The sequence below is a fragment of the Ictidomys tridecemlineatus genome, chromosome 6, assembly GCF_052094955.1.
Source record: "Ictidomys tridecemlineatus isolate mIctTri1 chromosome 6, mIctTri1.hap1, whole genome shotgun sequence".
In the NCBI taxonomy this organism is placed as follows: Eukaryota; Metazoa; Chordata; class Mammalia; order Rodentia; family Sciuridae; genus Ictidomys; species Ictidomys tridecemlineatus.
In genome coordinates, this window is record NC_135482.1 from 161,127,175 (window position 1) to 161,142,262 (window position 15,088).

The 15,088-nt window shown below is 37.7% G+C and overlaps 1 protein-coding gene and 1 long non-coding RNA gene across 6 annotated transcripts in view; one reads left to right on the forward strand and one right to left on the reverse strand.

Annotated features, from left to right (window-relative positions):
• LOC120888457 (uncharacterized) overlaps positions 1-15,088 on the forward strand; it is a 575,667-nt gene that overhangs the window by 449,513 nt on the left and 111,066 nt on the right. Inside the window, exon 1 of one of the 5 annotated variants that reach the window (XR_013423372.1) lies at positions 9,740-9,857. The exons of the other annotated variants lie outside the window; for them this stretch is intronic. This is a non-coding gene — a long non-coding RNA (uncharacterized LOC120888457). Of the gene's footprint in view, positions 1-9,739; positions 9,858-15,088 lie in introns of those variants that run through there. 5 annotated transcript variants of the gene reach the window in all.
• The window catches only part of LOC144365147 (uncharacterized), a 535,192-nt gene that overhangs the window by 18,190 nt on the left and 501,914 nt on the right, over positions 1-15,088 (reverse strand). The window lies entirely within an intron of this gene.

Genomic DNA, 15,088 nt, shown 5'->3' on the forward strand with positions numbered 1-15,088 from the left:
CAAAACCAATTAGGTTTCTACAAGTGGGATCTCAAAAGTCTAGAGAAGTTCTGTTTAATAGAACTTTCTTGATGGAAATATTTTTAAAATAGTCTGTTGTTTAATACAGTAATCATGAGCCACATGTGAGTACTGAACATTAATATATGACTAGAGTAGCTGAAGAACTGAATTTTAATTTTATTTGCTTTTCAATTTAATTGAAATAGCCACAAGTCATGGTGGCTACTGTAGTAGAGCAGAAGGATCACCAAAACTCAGATATAGATTCTGGAGTGAAGGACTGAGGAGATTATACCTTAAGGCGGTAACAGTGAACAGGGAGGTTGTCTCTACAAGTATTTTTACAGAAATCTAGGCTTTAGCACTTGCTTTTGTGGATACACTGAGTTGTATTCAGAACTTTATAGGGGGGCACTGAACCCAAGATATCTGGATGATCCTCTTGGGTTCTTTCCCTGAAAGGTGGTCTAAACACAAACACCATGAGGATCAATATTACAGTTTTAAATTTTGCAAATAAAATAACTTTGATTTCAATCATTATTTCTTTTTATTGTGGAGGATTTCAGTTAAATAATGTTTCTTAAAGAGCCCACATGGATTTGTTATTGAAAAATTGTCCCTTACCCTTATTTAGAGATCTCAGAACACTTGTTTTAGCTAAAGTACTCAGGAATAGTGCTAATAAAAGGATTTCAAAGACAAGATCATGTGGGACCTTAAACAATCAAAGGCAGGACAACAAACTATAGCAGTTTATATCTTCAGGTCATGAAAGCTTGCAGGAGAGCAGTATCCTGTATTACCCAGTATGTTAGCATGAAAAAGAATATTCAAACCCCTAAGTTTCCACCCAAATTATTAGAACTACTATATGAATTCAACAAAGTTTTAGCATACAGAATCAACAAACAAAAAATCAGTGTGATTGCAATATGCTAATTGTGAATTCTCTGAAATAGCAATCAAGAAACCCATACAGTACCTACAAGAATAAATAAAACACCTATGGATGAATTTAATTAAAGAGGTAAAAAAAATCTATGATTAAATAATTTAAAGAGAACCCACAAAAAAAATGAAAATACATTTATGTTCATGGTTTTTAAAAAATCAGTATTTTTAAAATGTCCATATTACCTGTTAAGATGTAGTGTCCCCCAAAAGCTCACATGTGAGCCAATACAGGTTTTGGAGGAGAAATGATTGAATTATTAATGAATTAATCCTGGTGGACTTAACTGAAGTCACATGGGGTGTGATTGGGGGAAGTGGTTTACTGGGGGTGTGGCTAGAGGGTATACATTTTGTATCTGGAGAGTAGAGTCCTCTATCTCTGCTTCCTGTTCATCATATAAGCCTCTTCCCTCTGCCACGATATCCTTTCTCATCTCAAGTCCTGAGGAATGGAGCCGGCCTTCAATGGACTAAGACTTCTGAAACTGTGAGCCCTCAAATAAACTTTCCTCCTCTACAATTGTGCTGGTCTTCGAGTTAGTTACAGTGGTGAAAAAGCTGACTAAAACATTACCCAAAGCAATCTACATATTCAATGCAATCCCTTCCAATCCCAATAAATTTATTTAATCTTATACTTTATATGGAACACCCTGTGAAAACAAAAAAATTGAATAGAAAAAGCCCTCTTTAACCAAAAGAAAGCAGGAGATATTATGCTGCATTACTTCAAAATATACTACAAAGCTGTAACTTAAACAATTTTGTATTGGCATAAAAACAGAGAGACCAAATGGAACAGAATAGAGCATCAATCTGGTGGGAGGATGGTTGAGTGATACATCTGAAGTCAATTGAGGAGTGTTTCTAGAGGATTCCTAAATAGCAACAGAAGTACTGTTGAGAGGCCAAGTAACATGAAGAATATAAATTAGCATTGGATTTTCAAGGCAAAAATCTTGGTGATTAACAAAGTAGTTTGGGGGATTTGTGAGAATAAAAGCATGCTTGCAGTGAGCTCCAATGAAACTAGAGGAAGACAGCAAGGAAAAAGAATCTCCTTCCAATGAGTTGTGCTTTAGAGGACTGATATTGGTCATGCAAGGCCATGGGATCAGGGATAGACTGGTAAAGATGGGAGAAATTACACCATATTTGTGGCCCAATGAGTGTGATACAGCAAAAAGGAAAAAAGAAGTTAGGTGGCTGAGGATAATTGCTAAGATTTTGATGAGATAGGAGGAGTTGGCCTTAAATAGGAGCAGGAACTGATAGGGATACTTTAAAAAGATAGGTATGTGAGTGTAAAGGCACATAGGTAGATTTTGGGACAATAGAGTGTTGTGTATATATATATATATATATATATATATATATATATATATATATACACAACACTCTATTGTGTATATATATATATATATATACACAACACTCTATTGTGTATATATATATATATATATACACAACACTCTATTGTATATATATATATATACACAACACTCTATTGTGTATATATATATATACACAACACTCTATTGTGTATATATATATATATATATGTGTGTGTGTGTGTGAGTGTATGTATACATATATAAACACATATATGTAGACACGTACTTTTATTTATAGAGATATGAATTTTTTTCTCAACTGAAAGTGATGGTGGAAAGGACATATTGAGCCTTTAAGAAGAGAAAAATTATGATGAACTAGAAGTCTACAAGGATAGGCAAGGACCATTGGAATGAGTGATCCTGGATTGCAAGTACTTCCCTGAGTCAATTTTCCCAATTCACTAGATTCTTCCATGAGAATACAGAGAAGGATATTAAGGATGTGTGCCAAGGGATGGTTACAAGGATAGGCCATAGAATATGAACCATACACCAGAAAAATAGAGATATGAGGATCTCATGAAAGACGGTGAAAGGTGATAAAATGGAAAGTTTGAGGAGGATTTTAGAAAAAGAAGTCAGATAGGATGTGATTGTTGGAGAGCAGGATGCTTAAAATAAACAATTGGAGGGTGTGCTGCTCTTGACAAGAAAATTGTCAGATAAGACAGTGGGAGTGGGTGGCTAAGACTGGGTGGAAGGAAAGATCACTGCACAAGGTTAAGGAACTCAGAGAGCCAGGCAACAAGAGAACCATCTACACATGTCTTAAAACAATCAGGATTTATGACGGGAGTCATGTAGGAGAAGATGATGGACTGGAACAGTGGGGACAAGCAAGGGGCAGTGCTGGCAGCAGCTGATGATTGGGGCAGACTGAAATAAAGCTCTTGTGATGCTTGAATTTAGAGAAGGAGAAAAAAGAGCCAAGGTTGTGTAATAGTAGTCGTTATCATCATAGTAGTAGGCAATTCAAGCCATGCAAGGTGGTACAAATTTAGAGACTATCAGGCTGGCTTATGGAAAACGTGTACAGGGAAAAGAAAAGGAAGCAAAGACAGAACTCTGGGGCATTTTGCATTGTGAGAGGGTCAGAGAGAGAGAAACCAGGTTCTTTGAGTAGGCACAGTCAGAGTAATTGGAGGAGACCCAGTAGTGTAGATCCTATAATTTTCCATTATTTATTCCTCTGCATTCTGATCACACCTCCCTCTCCCACTCTTGTGGACAGAACATACTCCCTTGCTTCAGCCAATGGCTTGTTAGCATGTATGACAAATGCCACACCTGAGCAAAAGCTTTCATTAACATGCACAAAATGGCTCTGTTCCTTTTGTTCCTGAAATCCACTGTGAGATGACATGGACTACATGGTACCTAGTCCAAAATGAAAAAGCTGCCAAGACTATAGCTAATCTGAAAATCTCACACAATGGGAACAAGAAGCAAATATTGGTGTTGGTAAGCCATTGATTTGAGAGGTTTGTTTATTGCCACACTAAAAGTTAATACTGTGATATCAAGGGTCCTGTAGAGGGAATATAGGGTGAGGAAAAGAAAGGGTATCAAACATGGCAGAGATGTCACATAGCATGGATTTGATAAGTGTGTGACCATTACTAGAAGGCTCACATGTGTCCAGGATTAGGGCTTACCTTGGGCTGACATTTTTTTCTTTCTTCCTCTTTTGGTTATCATTTCCCATTCCTGCTATTTCCTTGTATTCCTTGGAAATAGAATCCTCTTCCTTACTCAATTACCCATACTTTGTACTAGGGTATCTCAGAGACTTAAGGTGCTTTGATGCTAACAGATGTTCAGACTCTAGAAAAGACAGTGAGTGGGTAATGGTACCTTAACACACTCAGGAATCTATGCAGAAGGTTACTCTGTCTTTAGAAGAATTCCTTATTACCTTGGTTGCTTGGATTCTTTTTCCTTATATTTGTTTTAAATACTACAGGATCTGACGGGCAAATCAAGCATGGAACATGCTGCCTAGCCACATATAATGAAAGCAGGGCTGCTGACCTGAACATCAACCCCTCATGATTATCAGCAGAGGATAGTGGTTGTGAACTTGAGCTGTGAGGGTTCATATTCAGGCTCAGCAAATTCCTAGTGTGTGAAGTTGGACAAATTACTTCATTCTCTCTACCTTTGTTCCTTTTAAATTTTATTTGAACAGAGGAAAAGAATAATATTCTTTGTAGAGTTTGACAATATTTAAATCAGGAAATGTGGAAAAAGCATTTGGCGCAGTAATTAATACATAAACTTAATAAATGTTAACCGCTATATTTATATTATTATTACTACCTTATTTCTTAAATTCTTTTGTATATGTAAAAAGAAAAACTTAATCCTAAACTGGGATTTGGATGTGTTTGGACACCGACTAACAGGGCTGCTGCTAGCAGCCAATTTGAATGAGGGGTTTTTAGTGAAAGGAAATGAGTGCTGGCAAAATGGATTGAAGACAGCTTGGCATCTTTCCTAGAGGGTGTTTGCCTACCCTGACCTAGCCAGATCCAGTTGACTCAATTCTGTGAATAGAGAACTAACATCTAAGGAGAGAACGGCTGTACTCTAAATCTGGGTAGCTCTTCCTGAGGCACTGATTTTACAGGGATTTTTCTGGATAAAACTGCTTATTTAAGAACCTGAGCCAGGGGTGAGAAGAGGCTTTCTCCAGCCTTCCATACGAACAGTAGCTCCAATCTAGAGAGGACCCTCTGCTCACTGCATTCTGGCACTTGGGCAGTACAGAGACACAGCATCCTACCTGTGAATGCCCACCTCCTCTGTGTGATTAGGGCTGCAGACACGATTCTGGAGAAGGGTTCTTGGCCAGTGGACACCAGTGATGAAGGAATTAAAACTGAAGAGTATAGAAATATGTGAATAATCTTTACAGGAATTCTCCAGAGGTCTTTCTAGAGATTTAGGGAATGTGTTAGCAGTTGTGGCTGAGAGAGAATAAAATGTGCATAAATATTATCAATGGACCACGTTCTAATTCCTAGTCTGTGTGACCTGACACCATAAGAGGACAGAGGGGTAGAGCCACATAATAGAAGAGAGGGACACTCTTTCAAGACAGTTCCATACCTGCCTGGTAAATTGATTGGTCCTCAGATACACCCAGATTTACTCCACTTACCCAGCATCTATGTGAAATTCCATTTCGGGAGGATTCAAAATATAACAAAATTTATCTTTTTCTAGCAGAAAGTATAAGTCGTGCTGGTAATAAAGAAGATAGAAAAGGATTTTTAAAAAGTCAGCAAGTATGAGGAATATATGTTCAGTTTATGTAGTGAGATGGAGAAGGGCTGATGGTGGAGAAGTGGCAGAATAAAGGTTGAATCCATGAAAACAAATTTCATCAACTTAACAGTTCAGTTTAGGCACTGTATTAACTCTCAACAAAGTTGAAGTACTCATTCTAGGATATAATAACTGTAACTTCTACAGTGCCTAAGTGTAGAGCATGTCTAAAGACAGCTAAAGTGTGTGTGTGAGAAACAACACATTGCTATTACAGATAAGTCTGAAAATTTCAGTGATTTGTTGAAATATAGTGTAGGATAGGGGTTCTCTGCTCTAGTTGACGCTGTTTAACTTTTGACTTTCAAGGTCACCCTGTATGTGGATATGGAGATGTGCAACGGTGATTCTCATTCAGGGGATGAGTCCCCCCAGATGTCAGGTGTGATCCCTTCTACACCCTGAGTTAGCTCTGGAAAGCTGTAGTAGCCAGGCTGGCTCTCACGGCTGTTATAGCTCTTGATATCCCCATGAAGTTAACCATGGCTGTTATTTAACCAATTTTACAGCTCATCCCTCTGCCCAATTCTGTTTTTTCCCCCTTCTTGCCGAGGACATTTATTCCAGGGGCTACCCTAATAAAAATATAGGTCCATGTCTACTTACAATAGAATCCAACTTAAGAATCTGAGAATTGTCTCATAGCCGGTAATGGGAGAAAATCAAACGAGTCACTCATAGATGGTTTTGATCTGAAAACAGCACATGTCCCTTCAATTCCTTCATTATTTGCAACTTAGTCATCTGGTTAAGTCCTCTAGCTTCTTAGGAGGAATCAGAAATACCCAGACAACATTGATAGGTTTACCTAAGATTATTTAGCCCATTCTATAACTTGGATTATCCACCCTCTTGAGGAAATTGTATGATTTTATTTTTCGCTTTTGATGAAAAGATCTATGTAACTGTCTCTTGTTCAAGAAAGTTCAGAAACAATTTAGAAATAAATTATAGCAACTATGTAATCCCTTATAGAATACACTATTTTCTTCTCTGTCATGATCAACTCTTCTAATTTATCTTTGCCCTGGGCACTCTTGTGTGTTTTTTCCCCTTTTCTTTTATATTTTACCATGTTATTGTGTTTCTGCTGCAAATCACTTCAAATTCTTTTAAAAGAATGAGTCAGCATGTCTGTAAGTAAGCAAATAAATAGAAGCATCATTCAGTATTCTTTATAACATAGCACCCTATTACAAACTATTACAAACCCTTCCATTACAGTTGGGCATCATTATAGGAACATTTCCATCTCATTATAAAATGAACTGGCTAAACATGCAGAAGGTCTGGTTTGAATAAAAATTACATCCCGGGCACCTGTTAAATAGCTACTGCCTATTAGAACTTCCGATTTCCAGATGGGAAATGGAACTTGATTTATGCACTTTTTTTACCTTAAGGATGGGTACCTACTTAGCAGACAAAATTTATTCACTCTGCAAGGAATTGTCCGGTTCACTACCCCTTGCTGGACACTCTGTTTTATAGTTGACAAAACTTGGGTTTGGAGAGGTCATTGCTCAGACCTATACAACTCGGCAGCAGAAGCACTGTCTTACTGGGATTTTGATTTTCATTAAATCCTCTGCCAAATTGAGAAAAAGAGCCCCCAATACAGGATTTTAGGAATTTGTAATAAGTTTGCAAATATATTTTCTCATGATTTTCTTATAGTGATTCTAGGATATGTTATCTTAATTAAAAAGGTCATCCATGTGGTTACAAATAATTTTCTCATTTTTTCTTAACAGTTTTAGGGATTTTCAAATACATTTAAATCACTAATCCATTGGAATTTATTCTTACATAAATAGTAGTTTAGATCAATTTTGTAGCTTTTTATACATGGCTATATTCTTAATATTTTCCCCCTGAAGATAACACAACTATTTATTAAGTTACCATTTATATTTGTTAACATTAATGGGTTCTACTTTGCAATTTTGAATGCCTGTTCTTGAGCTTGTATCACAACTCTATTATTTAGGTTTGACAATATCTGGTAGAATGGGATTCCTCCTCATTCTTCTTTTTAGAATGTTTCTGATTATTCTTGGCTTGTTTATATCTTCATGAGTTTGTAATCACCTTGTTTAGTTGCAAGAACAAAATCCTGTTGGTGTTTAAATTGAAATCATGTTAGAGGTACAGACTGAACTTGCGGAATTTACACTCTTTTAATACTGTTCCATACATTCTGCCTTTCTACTTGTTCATGACTTCTTTTGTCCTTCTGAAGTGGTTTAAAGGTTTGTTCCCATAGAGTTTATACATTTCTTATTTTTTAGTTAATCCTCTTGAATATCTCAAAGTATTCTATATGATCTCTAATTTAGATCCTCTTTAAATTCATCTAAAATGTCAACAGTGCCAAGGCTTCACTATCCTATACTTCCTTCCATGTTGGGTTTATTTCTTAATCTTCAAAGATGACATACTTCAATTCATTTGTTGCCTTAGCAGTTTCTTCTCCTTGAGGTATGTGTCTCTTCCTTGACATCCAGATGTCTGCTGAAGTAATCTCTTTAGACAGAACATTTTTGACCACCAGTTAAGGATGTTTCTGTATAGAATTTTTCACTTCTGATAATTTTTAAAAATTGATTTTTATGGTAGTGACTGTTACATGTACTACTAAGTCTTTAATTCAGCAAACCCAGAAGTTGTCTAAACTCTAAAGAGTGATTCTTTTCTTCATCTCCTATAAGCTTGTCTTTATTTCACCCATCCGGCTAACAGTTCCTCAGTTTAGGGAAATCTTGTCTTCTTAACCATCAAAGTTTCTCTAGCTTACAGAAGAGGAAAAGGTGGAGCCTAGTGCCCAAAGTTCTGCTTGGGGTCTGAGGTTACCTATAGCTTGGAAGGGAGCCTTTCTCTTTATTCAAGAATGTACAGTTTATTTCTCCTCTCGAGGGAGAAAAACAATAACAAAACATCTTGAGGAGAAGACGCAATTTATTGGCACAAATAGTTGGGATTGTTCTAAGAAGAATTGTTTCAGGAACTAGAACAACTTCTCCAGGCTGATGGGAAGATGTGGTCTGGCTGTGTTCTAGTTGGGAAAGGACAATTTAAAGGGAGCTTCCTTTTCCAAGGGGCTTTTATAAAGGGAAAGACTTATTGGCCTTTTGTGTGTCACATGCCCTTTCCTGGACCAGTTACCATTCACACAGGATTAAATGAGGAACTCTGATTGGCAATATTCAATTGATGATCAGGATGGCTGTTTTCCATGCTGCTGGTGTTTGTTAACAGAAAAAATGCATGAGCAGGCAAGAAGGCAAACACTGAAGTCCCTCACAAGTACTTACTAAGTCACTCCTGGAACTGGAGATCTGTGTTATGTGTATATTAATTAAAACATACATGAGACCTGAACGACATAAGAGGAAACTCAACGGTTGCAGTTTGTTTTGAATTGGGGGAATAATATATATATGCAGATGCAGTCTATAAATTGCGACATAAATGTGTTTTTAATAAACAGTGCAATCATGAACAAATCAAGTTCTAGAAAAATACACCTTTCTGGGGATGTGGCTCAAGCGGTAATGCGCTCCCCTGGCATGCACAGGGCGCTGGGTTCAATCCTCAGCACCACATAAAAATAACGATATTGTGTCCACCAAAAACTGAAAATTAAATATTAAAATTAAAAAAAAAAAAGAAAAATACACCTTTCTCCAACAGAGCCACAAAGACTTCACACCCCTTCCCCATTTCACATATGTAGAACTTATCCTCTCAGAAAGTGTTTTCATGGGGAAAGAAGCAACATAACATTTGAAGAGCACCTAGAAGGCCCTCCATAAATGTATGCAGAACCGAGTTACGGTGTTGAAGTGCAGGGTGAGTGAAAGCGAGTTTGAGGCAGTTGGGGAATGGAAGCCTGGGGAATGAGAGATTTGATACTTGTTTGTACTAAACAAGTGGCCTTTAGCTGTTGAGGTCTAGGGAGATCAAATCTGAACACACGTTTACACAGGATGTTAGAGATCCAGATAAGATTCATCTCTCACTTTCTACTATCTACCTCTTTCAGAATGTGACAGGACTTTCTAAGATGACAAGCGTGGAGCCTCCTTTCCAGTGACCCCTTAGAAGACTTGACGGTCACGAGTTTCAGATAATAGAGCTCCACCAATGAGGGCATCTGTGTTCTTGCAGGTGAGATTTGTTTCCTAGTGCGACTGTAAGAAACCACACACTGACAGCTTCAAACAACATGGGTTTCTTATAGTCCTGGAAGCCACACGTGTAGAAGCAATCTTAGTGGCTAAAACTGAGGTGTTCATAAGGCATTTCCTTCAGGAGGCTTCCCGTATCATGTCCTGTCACTTTCCTTCTGACTTTGGCACATCTAAAAGATATATAGGAAAAGCTTTGCAGGTACTGGGGATTAGGATTTGGACATTCCCACCATTATTCAACCTACATCGAGGTATACGACCCTGGAGAGGCAGCCAGGTGGTTGACAGGAATGACCTCTGGAGGCTGTGGTGCCCCACCTCATATTTACTATGGTCCACTGACTGTCATGTTTTTCTCCAAGTCTCACCCAACTGCTTGCCACCAAGGGGCCTGTCCAGGAGGTGATAGACAGGGTCTGAAAAGCTGGTTTCTGTGGCTCTCTCATGAGGAAAAGAGGTGTCAGGGTAAAGGAAGAAGTTGCTGAAAAATGTGGTTGCCTCCTTCGACAGGAGTCACCTTTGAAGATGGACATAAACAGACACTGAGCCACCAGCTGTCCTTGTTTCTCTTTCTTACCCTCTCCTCCTCTTTGTTCTATTTCCTTCCTGAGTTGTGGTACAAAGAGGAGACACCAGTGGCAGCCAACATCAAACTGAGTGGGAAGGAGGAAAACAAGAGTTTTCAGGAGAGAAAAGCAGAAAGATTAGCCACGTGCTTCCAGCCTCCAGGGCAGCATTGTCCTAGAGAAAAATATTGTGAGCTAGGCACGTTATGTTAAATTTTATGGAAAGTACACTGAACAGGTAACAAACCCATTATGTTCGAGATAGTACTATTATGCAATCAAATACAATTGAATGAGATATTTGATACTTGTTTGTACTAAATAAGTGGATCTTAGTATCTATTTAATATTTCCAATATGTTGCAACTGAGTGTAGCCACATTTCAAGTGAATCAAGGCCAGCGGATTAGATAGATAGCTGTAGGAACTTTACCTTTTTTATTGACATGTATAAATCATATGTATTTGTAGGTATAGATTATGGAATAATTAAATCAATCAACATATCCATCATCTCACATACTTATTTTTATGATGAGAACATGTAAATTCTATTCTTTTAGGTATTAGTCACATGCTGCGAAATAGCTTTGCAGAAATCATTCTTCTTGTCTAATTGAAAATTAGCCTCTGGTAACCAACATTCCATACTCTATTTCTGGGAATTTAACTTTTCGAGATTCCACGTAAGAATGATATCATCAGGTTTATTCCACGTAATGTAATGATCCCCAGGCCCATCTGTATTATTGACAAATGAGAAGATTTCATTCTTTTTAGGATTAAATATTATTCTATGTGTATGTACCCTGTTTTCCTTATCTATTCATCAGTTGATGGACACTTAGGATATTTCCAATTCTTGGCTGTTATATACCTCATTTTCATCTGTCAGTGGACATATAAGTTGACAGTTTCTGACATCATAGCCAGTTCGTTGGCTATTATGAACAATACTTCAGTGAAGAAATGGACTATAAGTAGCTCTTTAACATATTGACTTAGTGTGAGATATATACCTCAAAGTGGGATTTCTGGATTTCAAGGAGATCCATTACTGTTTTCCATGGCTCTACAATTTACATTTCCACTCTACCTTGGTGCCAACATTCATCCTAACAAGTATGAGGTGATGTCTATTGTGGTTTTAATTTGCATTTTCCTGATAATTAGCAATATCACAAAATATTGATGGATGTGAAGTGAGAGAAATATCGCAATACATAATAGTAGGGGGCTTCAGCACCTCACTTTGAATAATGAACATATTATCCTGACAGGAAACTTGAACCTCATAAACACGTACAGAACATCCCATTCAACAACAGATCTCTTCTCGAGTGTATGCAGGATAGATCATATGCTGGACCGCAAAACAAGTGATATGTGTCTTCTAACTACAATAGTAGGAAACTAGAAATTGCTAATAGGAGGAATTTTGGAATATTTCACATTTCTGTTGTTTTAATTGGGGGGTCGGGAAGCTGATAGATTACTCAGAAAAGGCAAACAGGCTTGATAAGGAAGATTGATAAAAAGAACCCAGTTTTCTTATTCAGATTCCCTCTGCAACCTATGAGTAAATGATCTCCCTGTCCCCACAGAGGAGGTTGATGCTTGAGTTTTATATTTCCTACAATGAGATCAGCCGAAATGAGAACAGATTCTAAATGGCATTGAGCAATGTCTGGAAACAGATGCTACATTAGGTATATTTAGTAGGTGGATCTGTTTATTGTGTTGTCTTGTTAAATGCCATGTTATTGTTAATACCTTCTGTGAATTTCAATACTTGATACTGGCTATGCCACTTTATGTTGACTAAAGATGTAAGAAAGAAGACTTAATGTGTTGCTACAGCAATGAATTCTCACGGAAGTAAGGAACAGAATAAATAGGTAGGCATTTTTTTCCTCCCACGATTGCAATTGCTATGTGATGCCTTGCTTTGTCTCATCTTATCTTCCCTATTTATTTACTGGTGGTGACATGAAGCGTTCACTGTGGTATAGCTGGCTGTCTCTATATCAAAAGGACATTAAAACAGACTACAGAACAATCATACTCTGAGGTGATGCCCAATAAAAGAAAGTGAAGGTGCTAAGCAATTATCTGGTGAGTAAGATCAATGTAGACAGCTAAACCAGATAATTCATCCCATGTTCCCCAATCTCCTTTTCCATTTTTAGACCACATTTGCCAATGAAGGCTACAAAATCTTGGCTTTGTGGTACTTCCATAGGTTCTGAGCTGTCCAGACTCACTCTCAGCCCAAACATCTACCTCTGTTCTCTTTGCTAAAGGTTAAGTATCATGCTATTCAAGGAGAGTACAGCATGTCAGCTATAAACTATTTAGGATTTATCAATGTCATCATTAAACATTTTTCTAGGTCCTAAGTCTATTTGTATATGTTGCAGGATGTCCAGGTAGACACATATATACTATTGTCCCAGAATTGCAGCTAAGACTCAAAACTAGGATTAAAACTGCACCTTGATTCTTTAATGAGGCAGCCCAAAGAGTCAGTAATAATGGCAGCCACCTTATAGCAAATGAAGATTAGAAACTGAGAGGAAGAAAGAGTGTGATGGGGAACGTGGTGCTAATAGAAAAGCTATTAATACCTTTGTGAGGAAACACTAAGGAAATGACTCACAAGGGCTTGAGCAGACAGAAAGGAGAGACTGGCATCTATTTTCTGACTATATTCTTGTTAACTACTCAAGAGTATTGCCTACATTTATAGTGCTACCAGAGCTCTAGCTCTGGGGAGAATATTCTGGGCCCTGGAGCAAGATTGCAAGTGTCTAATGTTGGAGATATTCAGGAGTGCAATACATTCTTGCTAGTGCTATTCCTCTTCCCTGATGTATGTTCTGTGGAATTTCAGGGTGATCCTGTCCTGGCATGGAGCCTACTTTTAGATAGGACCTTTCTGAAAGTGAAAGGCCTGCTGAAGTCCACTGGCTTTAAGGGACAGTGCAGTAATGTTCCTAGAGAGAAAATGGAGTCAAGATCTATTTCAGTTCTCTGGTGTCGTGCTGAGCATCTGTGAAAGGGGAAATCTATTGATTCTAGGATGCAAATTAACACAAATGTTAGCAGGGAAATAGTAACCTTCAGGCTGCCCTGGTTGTTTTTGAGCCAAATGAAGAAATATCCAGCCACAAGAAATACTCAGGGCATCTCAGAGTCTTGTTTTAAGAAAAAAAAAAAAAGGATATTTTATTATTGCTTTGAGGAGGAGGGTAGAAATTAGGAACTGAGGTAGGGTGACTTTGCAGACAAGGATAAACAAATCATCAGCCCACCAAAATAATTTGTGTCTTATCCTTGGGATCAATGAAATTAGCATTCCCCATTGTTCACTGGAATTGGTTACTACCCTGTATATAGGATAATGAGTGTGGAATTCCTTACATTTCTAGCTTCTTCACCAAATCCTGATAAATCTATGCAAGTTATATTTTGGTGATTTAATTCATGTATAAAATAGACAGCATAATCCATCTATAACTTCACAAATTGTGTCAAAGAAGGGCGTATTTAAATATGATTGATAGTGTTTTAAGGAGAGGATTTTCATGAGTGGAAGGGCAAGGTTTGGCATGATTCCAGGATTACCATGTGCAACAACTTATGAGGAAGCCAATTTATGACCTCCAGCAGAGGTCATAAATATCTAAACTAGCCCAAGTACCTTTCTAAGGCCCAAACATGGGGTAGTTCTTAGACTAAATCCTCTCTATTAACAGGCTTCTCCAATGTCACAGGGCAAGATGAAGGAAGGTTAGGATTCAGAGAGAGAAATGATTAGGGCTGTGTATGAAAAGACCATAAATCCCCTCCCCCTTGGCCTCTGAACCTAAAAGAGGACTGGCCAGCTTTAAAGTAAGAGGATGAGGCATATTTGAGTGAAGTTTGAGACAGAAGTGAGTCTCAAAATTGAGGTTATTTTGAAAGCCAAAAATGACCAAAAAGAGATGGAACCCAGAGAAGAGAGCCTCAAGGTATTATTTACTCAATAGGTGAGTGAAAGAGGATTTAATATAACAGTGAAAAGATGTGCTGGGGTTGAGGTTCTCCAGAAAACTATATATAGATCACATGAGAATATATATCTTCACCGCAACCTCTGGACTAGTATGTGACCAAGCAGGACAGCCAAGTTGGACTTTATGTTATACAACACAAAAGATATTGGAGAAGTAATTCTTTGTGGGTCAGCATGATGAGACTCTTTGATAAACCAGTTACATATCTTAAATGAGAAGTGGGAGAAAGAAAATGATAACTCATACAAATGTTGACTCCCCTAAACAAAAACAATTCTGCTAGTTTATAGGTACATGTAGTTTATGTGTTTGCACATACATGAAACAAAAAATACAAATAAGAATTATGTATTAGTCTCCTTGGGTATTTCCTATAGACAACTGACAAAAGATCTTATGTGTTCTGAGTAAGCACCACTGATTCACATCTGGATGTAGGGTGAGGTATCATAAGTAGGGTACTATAGATCACTGCAAACTAGCAAAAGGATGATGGTAACTAGGGAAAGAAAAGAATGTTTGTGTGAAGTCAGATCATTTAGGGTCGTAATTATGACTATAATACAAGTTAGCCTTTGTATTCC